Source organism: Diuraphis noxia, unplaced genomic scaffold (genome assembly GCF_037042655.1).
Source record: "Diuraphis noxia isolate RWA-SAM2 unplaced genomic scaffold, SU_Dnox_SAM2 contig0001, whole genome shotgun sequence".
Lineage (NCBI taxonomy): Eukaryota > Metazoa > Arthropoda > Insecta > Hemiptera > Aphididae > Diuraphis > Diuraphis noxia.
This window is the reverse complement of record NW_028301711.1, coordinates 44,995,566-45,008,629: the sequence shown is the minus strand read 5'-3', so window position 1 is coordinate 45,008,629 and position 13,064 is coordinate 44,995,566. Positions and strand designations below refer to the sequence as shown.

General features: G+C 27.4%; 2 pseudogenes across 1 annotated transcript; one reads left to right on the top strand and one right to left on the bottom strand.

The window, feature by feature from the left end:
* Positions 1-453: 453 nt before the first annotated feature.
* LOC107166525 (uncharacterized) lies at positions 454-3,482 on the bottom strand (annotated as a pseudogene). The gene is made up of 3 exons (XR_016192342.1): positions 3,254-3,482; positions 2,068-2,159; positions 454-1,005 (listed from the first exon to the last, which is right to left on the bottom strand). The product of XR_016192342.1 is annotated as an uncharacterized LOC107166525 (transcript).
* Positions 3,483-4,855: 1,373 nt separating this feature from the next.
* LOC149060760 (uncharacterized) lies at positions 4,856-12,886 on the top strand (annotated as a pseudogene).
* The last annotated feature ends 178 nt before the right edge of the window (positions 12,887-13,064 follow it).

Sequence of the window (13,064 nt, the reverse complement as noted above, 5' to 3'; positions counted from 1 at the left end):
ATCAAAGTTTGCAGTACCTGTTTAAAATGCCAAAACAAGTTATTGGACAGATTGTTCCCGAAGTATGCCAAGCAATTGCGGAAGTTTTATAAGAAAATATACAAGTATGCATGTTTAATGAACATTTTGAATTATATTTTAACACTATAAAGTTTTGAACATAATTTAAAAACAAATCAAATATAAATAACATTGATAATAAAAGTCCTTTTTTGCTTAATAATAATAATAATTATTATTTATTAATAATTTGTACTTTTTTTTCCTGTATAAAAACAATTGTAATTTTAATAAGATATAAAAATAATAATATTGACGATTTAAGTCCTTTTTTCTGTTTATTAATTATTAATTATAATATTAATAAAAAAAAAAAATAATAATAATAACAAATGTTAATAAATGTATTTTACTAAAAACACTTATTATAATAAAAAAATAAACAATTACATTTTAATCTAACTGCTTAAAATCTTGTTTAATTTTAATTAAGATCATAGGCATTATGAGTGGGGGAAGGGTTAGTATTATAAGTAGGAGGCGAACGGCTAGGATTGTATGTAGAAGACGAGGGACTAGGAATGTAAGTAGCAGGTATAGGGCTAGGATTGTATAGTTAAAAAGTGACGTATAAAGAGGATGGATTTGATTCATATTATTTGCAGGATAGTTATATTCATAGAACCCTTGGAAAGCTTTAAAAATTATGTTACCGAATTCATATTGAACAGCATTTCTGGTTTGTGGGGAAAAACTTTGTAGCTTAGTTTCTATATATTTCCCATACGCACTACATTCCGTTTCTTCTACTGGTTTTTCCGCAGCAGTTAAAATTGAAAATGCCTGGTCAAGCATTATATCATCATCTGTTTTTTTCTCTTTTTCTTTTGGATGAATTGATGGAGTGTTGAAAATTACTGAATTTTTTAGGTTTTCAGTGGACTGTAACACATCGACTTCGGATTCTTTATTCTGATTTTCAATTTCAACTTGTTCTTCGACGACCTTAAATATACCAAAAAATTAATTGAATGTAAATATTGATTTTATACATATATAATTAATATATTAATATCTACATCCATTTATACAAATTACATCAATATAAATAATTTTAATAATTTTAATTATATATAAAAAAAAAGAGGTGGGCAAGTGATGGATGTCGCTCTGCAGCTCTGCTGTACAGTGGGTTATAAGTGAGTGACCACTGACAGAAATTACCACTGTAATGGATTGTGGTAAATTTCAATCTAATGATATAATACAATTTTATAAGAAAAACGATTCTGAGCGAAGACGGTCAGTCAGTCTATAATATCTTACTAAGTGTATATTTTGATGATATTGTTGTGAATAATAGTATTTATTAATATTTACTACAGTTGGTTAAATTCATTTTTCATAAAAAAAAATACATTTGAAAATGTATAGGAAAAAAAACTAAAAAATTGAAAATGTCCGTAAACACCTCAAAACAAATCAAATTAGTTTGAATATTTTATGGAATAAAGAAAATGCTAATATAATAATTCAGTGACAATTGCATGTATCTAAGGTCATTTGTTACATCACAAACCAAAATTGATTAAGAGGACGTCGCACCCGCATGTGTTGTCTCCGTCTTACACACGTACGACATAGGAAATGTTCGTTCGCTAGTTTCAATAGGATATTGTCAGTTTTGATATAGAGTGAATCCACCTATTATCAAACTTTTAGGTAGCAACGTTATAAGTGTTCTTTTGTTGTTTTTTCACGATATTTTAATTTTCAAGTGAGTTATGGGTAGGTATGCAAATTACGAATATTTTAAAATGTTCATAACTCACTTAGAAATTAAAATATCGTAAAAAACCAACGAGAGAACACAGATAATGTTGGCAATGTTGCTACCTAAAGTTTGATAATAGGTGGTCAAAACTGACAATACCCTATTGAAACTAGCGAACGAACATTTCCTATTTCGTACGTGTGTAAGACGGAGACAACACATGCGGGTGCGACACGTCCTCTTAAGCTCAGAATTTAAAATAATGTTATCTAACATTTTTAGTTTTTACTTACCGAGTCTAATGTAGATCTTGGATTGTCCTTAAACATAATAAACGCCAAACTTTTGAAGGCAAACCACGTGCTTTGATAAACTTCCTCCGTTCCTTATATAAAATAGTACAAATTATTATATTAAATTGTTTTGGAAATTTAACAGTCATTCAAGAGTCCCTCCAGACATAATTCCAATAAATAGGTGAATTTTTAATATAAAAATGTATATTATAAATTATAATACAATGTGCTATTAGTAGACTAAAATTAAACTACCTATCCAATTTCCTCCAAATAATGTTATAAAAATGACAATAATAGTAACACAAAAGGACTACGTGACGGTTCCTGTTTGTTGTATTTGCTTATTTCAGAGACAGTTCACAGGTCCTAGTTTATACGTAATAGGTATTTACGAGTGTAACTATTTATAGCTAATAACAGACTTGTTAAGAGGCTGCTACACGGTTATTACTAATGACTAATAACTTATTAGTTTACGCTGAGCAGATTAAGTTAAACTTCGTTAGTTAGACTGAATCGGCCTACTATGAAACTTGATGTTAAGAACATTATCTGTGTTTGTATGTGGGTTTTTTACGATAGTTCAACTTTTTAGCAAATTATACGTGCCTATATAATAAAGCGTAAATTAGAAATGCTCATAACTCACTTAAAAACTGAATTATCGTAAAAAATCAACACATATAATGTTCTTATCATCAAATTTCAGTATATAAGTCGATTCACTCTAATTTTTGACCTAACTGAATTAAACGTGATCTGCTGAGGGTAAATTTGGTATGTTACATTGTTGCGCACTTGTAGTAAGAAGGAGACAACAAAATATATCCGAGTAGCATCCTCTTAAAAATACTTTTCAAATGTATTTAGAATACGTATTTAAATACTTAATTTTAAAAGTATTCAAAATACTTAAACACATACATTTTTTTAGTTCAATAAATTGTATATTAAAGTCTATATACATTATTCTCAAATAGGTAGGTAGGTCCTGTTATCTGCTTATTTTACAAAACCTAATTTATAATGTATAAGTTAAAACCATTTAAAAAAAAATATTTTAAAACAATTTTATATTTTAATACAAAATCTTAGTATTGGAATAGGTACTTAGCGAGACTGATTAATTATAATATTGTATCGAAATAATAATATTTTATATAACGTATTTTATAATTACCTGAGCCACTTTTTTTGATCTTAGCTTTTTCTCGTCGAAATGATGCATTAAAATGCTCGTTATTTTTTTCTTACATTCGTCTGATGTTGTTTTCATTTCCGTGGCCAACTCTTCCCACGCATCAGATTTTGCAAATGTATTGTAATGTTTTGGGTGCTTTGGGGACCATAATAGTATCGATTTATTTTTGTAACATTCAATAAGGTCCATTTTCGTTGGTCCAATCCATTATTCAAATTTATAGGGATAAACACTTGAACAGTGAAACTTTAAACAGTTCTATAGCGGTAGCGATCAGGGCGATTCGCTGCGATAGCAACTGGGTACCGTAGGTACACACTGCGGTGCCATGTCGTAATGTAACGTTCCTTTGATGTTCGTCAAAATACCGACACTCTGGTGGATCGACTGCGTTATTGCGAGCCGAGCACGCGCGAATGTCACAGTAACACCGTACACACTTGAGCATTACATTTACATTACACCCAAATGCTCCATATTATATTATATATAATGTAAACCGGAATTACTGTAATGCTGCTTTGATGTTATGCCATCGATTTAATTCCTCCAATGATCTTGTTAATGTTAAAATCACCAATTGATCAAAAAGAGAAGTCGTTCGATACAGAAAATATTACTTGAAACTTAAGTATCGGAATGTAACTTTTTTGGGTGCGGTAGAGCGTTAGTCGGATACATACATGATGCATAGTTAACGTGCCCATAATTTTTTTCCTTCAAAGCGGGACACCTGTACATTTCAATAAGAAAACCATATAATTTTGCGTAAAATAACAATTTTTTTATTGAATAAAAAACATTAATTGTTTATATGAAAAATGCGAATATTATATTAATCATATTAGTCTCCCAACAATTATGAATTTTAGTGTTTCACAGTTTATATAAAATATGTAGGTATACGTCATATACTGTTAACTATATAGATACAGTCAGGGGCGTCATTTGGGGGGGTGGGGGTGGCAGAGTGTGCGGTTGCACCCCTTACTTTTAAAATGTTACAATTGGCCTGCGCCTTGCTGAAGCCTAAAATAATGCACGAGCCACGAATGCACAATTATTTGTATGATTAAAATCAAATTGTAATAACCGGTCTATAATGTATGGAAATAATTGAATGCAGGATAATATACATATACCTACCTATGTATATCTATTTTTATATGGCCTGCTTGAAACTTCGCACACCCGAAAAAAAATCTGAAATGACGCCCCTAGATACAGTATAAATGTATGATTGTGATATGTGACCAATAATTAATATCTACCACATGTCGACTTTTCTTAAAACGGGACATTTTTAGGTTCTTTGGGGACGGCGGGACACTTATCTCGAAAGCGGGACGTATGGTCACGTTATGCGTAGTCGCAAATCGCAGGCGGGTTAAGTCCCCTTAGCCCCTCCAATTATTATTAGATACTATATACTTATTAATACCATTAAAACTTTGTGTTAAATTTTAGATACTAATAAGTCAGGGCTTAAACTAAACTTCCTACCACCACCAAATTGCGTCTGTATCTACATAAGGTCCAGCCACGAGAGCCGATACGACCAAAAAATGTCACGGGCATCATATGACTTACTCGACACTAAGCGTCCAATCACACGATTGGATTTTGCTGGTAAGTCGCCGAGTTTCAGATTTTCTTCTAGCGTAGTAAATATGCCGGAGGACCGGCCTGGAAAACAATCGTCATTGACTGTTGACCACAATAATCTAATAATATAGATATTATTTAAAAAAAAAAAAAACCATTCAGCAGATACCGGCCGGCCAATTGCCAAATCTGTTAGCCTGTTTGAACTTAAGGATTCTATGGTAATAAATAATAATCAATGGTTCATTTTTTACCCTCGTATAGTAAAGAACGAATTAAATCAAATTTTTCCATATAAGAAACTAAATATTTGACCGTTATGAAACTTTTTTCATGCCTTCTGTAAAGAAGTTTTAATGCAACACGCATGTATTTTTAAATAATTACATGAAATTAAAAATAATGTTGCGACATCCTGGGGGGGGGGGGGGGGGCAAGCAGTAGTAAAACTAAAATTGCGTGACTTAATTAATAAATAAAAAAAATACTTAACGTCTTAACTCATTTGTTTTTATTTTACATTATAAAATTGAGAAAAAGATATGAAACTCAACAAAATTATTAAAAATTATACTTATACAGGAAAATTTATTTTAACAAAAGTCGACGACCACGAATAGATGCACTTCCATAAAATTTTTTAATTACTCGATCAATTTTAACTTGTCTAGTTGTCTATCTCTCTCAAAGTAAAGCGTACCAATACAATTCAGTCTTATTTGACCCATTGTAATTCGAAGCAGAGCCGTGTTTAACGGGGGGGGGGGGGGGGGGAAATGGGCCAATTGCCCGCGTCGTCAAATTTTCATATTTGAAGAACGGCGTCAACATATTGTTAATCCCAATATTATTCGTTATTAATTATTATATAATATTTGAACGGTTTTGGTGAAAAAGGGTATTTCAGTTAAAAAAAAAATGTAATTGATATTTATCATGATGATATTGAAAACGATTTCATAGAAGAAGTAATACCAATTTAAAAAGATATAATTTGCAACTTTTCTATTGAAAACAAATCATCTGTACTTAACATTTTAAAAGCTTCCATACAATCTCAGCTTTCTTCAACACTCCCAAATTTTGAAATAGCTCTAAGAATTTTTCGCTCTCTTCCATGATCTAAAGTCACCGGAGAACGTTCTTTCTCAGTTCTAAAGAGTGAAAAATTACCTTAGATCATCATTATCTAATGAAAAACTTTCGGCACTTTCCATATTGAGTATAGAGAATACAATATTAAAACAAATAGAATGGGAACAAATAATTTATAAATTTGCTTCAGGAAAAGTTACCAAAAAAAAATTAATCTAAGTGTTGTATTCAAATAAAATATTTTGTATTTTAAATACCTAGTTCTTTCAATAGTCATCATAATAAAAGTATCTATTGTTTTTTTTTTTTATTATTATTACACTGTAAACATTTAAATTTAAATTATAATTAAAATATAAATTATTATAGCAAAGAGGCGTTACATTTATTTTGCCCCCGGCATCTTTAATGAAAAAAACTTCTTTCATTTGATGCTGTATTGGTAAGAATCAACAAAAATATAATTAAACATTTATTATAATTTTCAAATTCACTTTCTAAATTATTTGAAAAAAAAATATCTACTCTATTTTCCAATGAATCATTTTCAATTCTAACATTCTATTAATAATATTTAACTCTCCTTTTAATTCTTAATAATTAAAATTTAGTTCTGCTTCATTGAAACTGTATGTTACACATACTATACAATAACCTCATTTTCTGATGGATTCTTTTCACATATTACCTCATATAATGGTTAATAACTGGTACGATGAGTCTTATAAATGGTAAAAATAAACTCGATAATAATCTTAGTTAGCTTTGTACTTTGTGGTAATAATCAGCCATACCATCACTATCATCTCTATGCAATTCTTCTTATTACGATATGAATTGACGCATTCAATAAGTCAAAACGATAAATCTATTATTATTGTTATACAATCCAATATGCTGTTTAATTTTTCTATGATAAAATAGAAATTGAATATTATATAAATTCTAAAGGGGGGAGGCAAAACGATACTATTGCCCCCTTAATAAAATATTTGGAGAGGAAGTTGCCCACTCATACCCCCCTAACCTTTCAGATTACGCCTATGATAAGTGGTACAGTGCAAGCGCAGCACTAGAAGTTTTTTTCCAGGGGGCAATGTTTTTTTTTTTACATGGGCCAAGGCTATAATATTAAAATGGCACTAAAAAAAAAAAAAAAAATGTTAACTAAATAATTTTATGCATTATGCATGTATTGAATTTTTTCTAAAATTGTGTAACATAAAATAATAAGATGTAATGAATTAATATATACAATTAATGATAAAACTTAAAAGTACAAAAGATAACATAGTAATAGAAATGTGAATATATTGATATTATATGAATGTAAAAACTGTATGATAAATGTTAATGTGTTCTTAAAAATTAAATTCGGTAAAACTAAGTGTTTTTTCTAACATTCAAATCCTATCTTACAACTTCCATTTGGTATTAATCTGTCACAGTGGTTACACCGTCAATAGTCACTAAAATTTGAGAAAGGGACAAATGTAATTTTAGAAAATTACTGAAGGCCGCATAATATTTAAATAAATAGAAATTACTTTATGTTCACTAAATCTAGAGGATAATAATAAAATGAGATAGGGTATTTTGTTAGGGAAGGGTATTGTTGTAGGAAAAGTTTTTGAATGACACAAATGTTTTCCTTGAAGTTATAATTTTAGGATAGATTCATATTATTTGCATAGTATTAAATCATTAAATCGGTATTTTTTAATTTAGTGTTTGATTAATTAATTTGATTTAATGTTGATGGATGTTATCTGTTTCTTTTAAGATCTTAAGAAATAATGGATTAACTGTTCATACAAGACTATATGGTGGAAATTAATAAACTCATAATAATAATGTACCAACTTATTTGTACAATTAGTAATTCAATACAAGCTGAAAATAGAAAGATAAAATAAATTATAATTAGATAAGATAAAAAGCAACGTTAATTTTATCCATTTTTTTTTTTATAGAATTTAAGATTTTAAAATGTACTATTTAATTTTATACGGCTCACACTAAATTTGTAAAAGGGCTGCGTGATGGAGAGACCGCTGGGTTACATCATACACTAAGGTAGACAAAGTTAGGTTAACAAATCCTGTTTGATAGTAGTTTAGAATCACGTGGACTAAATTCGTTTTTTAATAAATAGTTAGCAAGATTCTATTCTAGCTCGTCTTTAGATACAGTTTTGAGTTTTATAATTTACTTTTTAACACGAAACTATAAGAATATAAATTATAATGTATGTGCAAGAAATAGATTTTGATATTTAATATTGCAATTTAACATTCAAACATATTAAAATGAAATTTCTATGTTATTTTACTAAATTTTATTAGTATAGAAGTTGGTATTTTTAATGTATTTAAATAGATTTCTTAATTCATTATTCATGATTTCCCTCAAGTTAATGCTATAGTGCTATACCCATCTGTTTTATCCTATTTTTGAAGAGTTTATAATTCCAATAAAAGATCATCCTCTAAAAATCAATATGTTATAGATCATTAGCAAAAATCACAGGGATGTTGGTGTGTGGTTAAGAGGCCGTCGTGGTAAAAGTGAAAAACATACAACGCTCAAGAGATGGCGTTGTATTCCGTATCGCCGCCGTCGCGATCGCGGGAGAGGTACATTATCATTGCAAAGACCGTCGTTGTGGATGTTAGGAGTCGTTGCGTAAATTGTCGCCCGTGCATTCCTTATATACTAGTGCGCGAAACGTGGCTGCTAAATCATGTGCCGCGACCTATTTATTAAATAAAAGCTCCTGTTTGCTTAAAAATATTAACGAACACATAAGGCATACAAATTATTTTACACCATAACTTGAATCATATTTCTAACCCAATTACTTTTTAAAATACATGTAAAATAATAATTTCATTACGGTTTAATAGTTTTTTTTTAGTAAAATTGTTGCGTTTTTTACATATTAATTTATAAGTGACTTGAAGTACTTATCGTAAGATATTTTAATCTCCAATATACATATAAGTATAAAATACATACCTGTTTACTTCTTTTATTTTAAAACTTATTATAGGAAGTTGATTGTTATACATGATAATAATATATTATATTGAATAAATACTTGAATACTTTAGTGTTTTTACATTATTTAATATAATAATAATTCACCACAGTAAAACAACAATCTATGTATAAACATTATTAAAATTAAAAATTTAACATGTTCGTATGATCTATAAAAATTAAAATTTAAATATGTAGGTACTTACAAATGTACAGAACACATTTAATTTATATATATTAATTAATTGAAATTATATATATATATATATATATATATATGTATATTTATTAAATTAATTAAACGGGCGAGCCCAATTATTACAATAATTATTGAAAACGTAAAATAATGATATACGTATAGAATATAGTTGTGGTAACTGGTGAGGGGTGTATGATTTGAGTGATTAAATTATTAATATATAAATTAAAAGAAACAATAGAGATACATTATACAAATTTATATTAAAAACAAATTTTTATTACCTACCTATTTAGAACTTAAATTAATAGACAATGGATAACTAACGTATAATATTCTTTAATTGAATGAAATGTGATATGTACATATTATTATCTAGGCATGCAGAAAAGGCATAGGTCATACGTATAGGTTACCTATACGAATATAATAGTAAAATATAAAATATAACATTATGTACTTACCTAAATATTTTATGTATTTATTTGACGCAGTAATAAAAAACCATCTGTAACTGTAATTAACTTTATTTGTGACTACTGCAAATTGTTACAGATGATTTTTTATTACCACGGCAAATAAATACGTAAAATATCTACATAAAGTTATATTTTATTTCATTATTATACACGTAGGTAATTATGCCCCTTTTACTTATTGTATCTCTGTATTTATCAATATTGTAATTGTTGAACTAAATAGATATACTAAAAGTTCTAAAATAAAAAAAAAAATTACACAAATATATTTTATTTTTTTATTTTGACGGTTTTAAACCATTTCATAAGAAAGTTTTGGGTATATATTATTTTTATTATTATGATGCTGAAAGTTTTATATTTCCAATGAATCCTCATCAACCTCCCGTTTTTAACGTAGTTGTTTTTATGAGATTGAAGTATCAAATTATGGGTAATACTGTAATATAAACTAATTATAAAAAATCTTGCTTTAAAATTTGTTTCTTAGCTATAATAATAAAAAAATTCATAAGTTTTTAAAAGCAAAATAATTTGCAAATATACGAGATTTTGAAAAAAATTGAACTCCAAAAGCTAAGATATTATTTGCAATCTTTTTTTTTTAATTACACTTATCACATCTTACGAGGAACCTTCCATTAAATGTTTATGTTTTTTGACTTTCAAATTTTTAATCTTAAATAATTTCAAAAAACTAATAAAATCTCGTCATATACACCTATAAATACTTCAAAAAGTGTAAAAATAATACGAAAACGTCATGGTGTAGGTGTATAGAAAATAATAATAGATTAAAAAAACGGATTTAGACAAAATATCGGTTTTCCATAGTTTTAGATTCTGAACGAAGTGATGAATGTATTGATTTTACAATGATGTGTGTTTTTTTTTTTTTGTGTGTTTCTGTGTACAGCATTACTAGTCGAAATAATGCTTCGATTTCATTTTCCTAACATTTTCCAATATTTTTCAAAAAAATCGAGAAAAACAAAAAAAAAAATGACAGAAAAACGGGAATTTTTACGCAAAATCAGTTTTCGACCAAATCGAGTTTTTTATATGGTTGTAATTCAAAAACTAATCACTTGAAATACTTGAAATTTTCACCAAATGTTTATGTTAGTGTTATCTATATATAGTTCTTATTGTAGCTAAAAAAAATTAAAAATCGTAAGTCACAATTTTTTTTTATAAGCGTTTATTATAGTACAAAATTTTACGAAATCTGTCGAAAACGCGAAAATTTGCAAGTAATTTTGAAGTTGAAAAATCATAAAAATTTTTGCGTTTATAACTAAGGATTAAAAATACAGCACTAAGTTCTCTATAAGTTTTGCTTCAAGTAGCTATAGAGAAAATTCGAAGCATCATTATAGGAAAAATTTTAAGTGCGTTTGAATTTTAAATTTTTACGAAATAGCGTTCCGATAACGATTTATCCTGAAACGATTTTAAATATTTGTTATTATTTAAAAAGTATAAGTTGTACGTGAAAATTTTATCAGTTATTAAGATTGGCATTTTCTTTACATGATTTTATTTTAAAAATATTTTGACTTTTTTTTGAGATATTTATAGACAACTGAAATTTTCAATTTTTCTGAAAATTTTTTTTGAAGGGTTGATAAAATTTTTTTGGCCCTATCAAAATACATGAAAATTGAATACAAAGTTCCTCATTAGTTATTCTTATAGTAATTAAAAATTTATAAAAATACATAGGCACAATTTTATTTTATTAGTATTTGAAGTTCAAATATTGACTTAATACGTAAAAATTACGGCAATGTTCAAATTATCTTAGATAGAAATTCATAAAAATTTTTCTTTTTAGATCTAAGATTTGAAAATTTAATACAAGGCTCCTAACATATTTTTACAATAGAAGTTGAAAAATAAAAGAAATACATAGTCATAATTTTTTTTAATAAGCATTCAAAGTTTGAATTTTTACAACATATTATGTAAAAATGACGAAAATTCGTAAATTATTTTATGCTAGAAATTCATAAAAAATTTTCCTTTTATACCTAAGATTTGAAAATTTAATACAAGATTCCTTACAAATTTGTCAATCTTTATCACAAAAAAAATGTCCACCGGAAATTCAAATTAAATTTTTATTAGCATTTGGATTTCAAATTTTGACAAAAATTCGTCAAAACCATGAATATTTGCAAATTATTTTGTAGTTCAAAATTCATAATATTGTTTGTATTTATATCTAAGGTTATAAAATTTAACACCAAGTTTTCCATAAGTTTTGCTTCAAATAGCTATACAGAAAATTTGAAGCGTCATTATAGGAAAAATGTTTTGAGCGTTTGAGTTTTAAATTTTTATGAAATCGCGTAATGATAATGATTTATCTTCAAACCAGGTATTCGTATATATAAGGTATTATGAATTATGATAACTACACTAATTGATTAACCATGCCTTATGCAAAATGCGTCTTAATTGAAAAATAAAATATTTGTTTCTATAAATAGAATATATGACAATATTTAAATATAATATATCCTAGACTGACAAATCATCTCCATTCAGAATCGTTTTTCGTATACAATAATACTTATCATTGCATTCAAATTTAATCCCATCCATTACAGTAACCTACTGTACAGCAGAGCGACATCCATGACTTACCCGCTTTTTTTTTTGTTTTTCCCGACACTTGAAAAACCAAAAATTTTTCAACTATCGCACACCAAGTCTAAAATGTAAAATGTTCTTATTATAATATTTAATTTCAGTTATCCTTCTGTCGTCTAAGTGAAAACGGTGAAATGAAATTAAAAGTGGACCATAATTACTATTATCAAGTTCATGGACAAATGTGAATTTCAAAACGAAATTTCTGTTATTTCGTCGTTTATTCGCCAAATTGGATAGAAATACAAATAATTAGTTACGATGATTCGTTCTGGCGCGAAAATATGATTTAAAAGTTAAAAGTGTAATTGAACTTTAATTTTTAAATTCATAGTTATAGGATTTTGATATAATTGTATAAACATATGAAATTTTATTTTTAGTTTTTATACAGAATGCTTACTTCCAGAAATAGTCAATCCCCAGTACGGAAAGAGACTGTTGGTAGACGACATTTTAGATCCTCAGCATATTTTGGAAAATATAAAAACAAAACAGCAAAAACGAAATGATATGAATAAAAAAAAAAATTAAAATATTTTATAAATGTTAATTACAACAATATTAGTATAATATAATGATATACCACGCAATACAATTATAATATTATAGTCTTTAGAAATATTATTGATTTTTATTATTTTATACAATTTGACGATTTATCATGTGCTACTCATTCGCCTATAAAATGTTTTTATTGTATATTCTACAA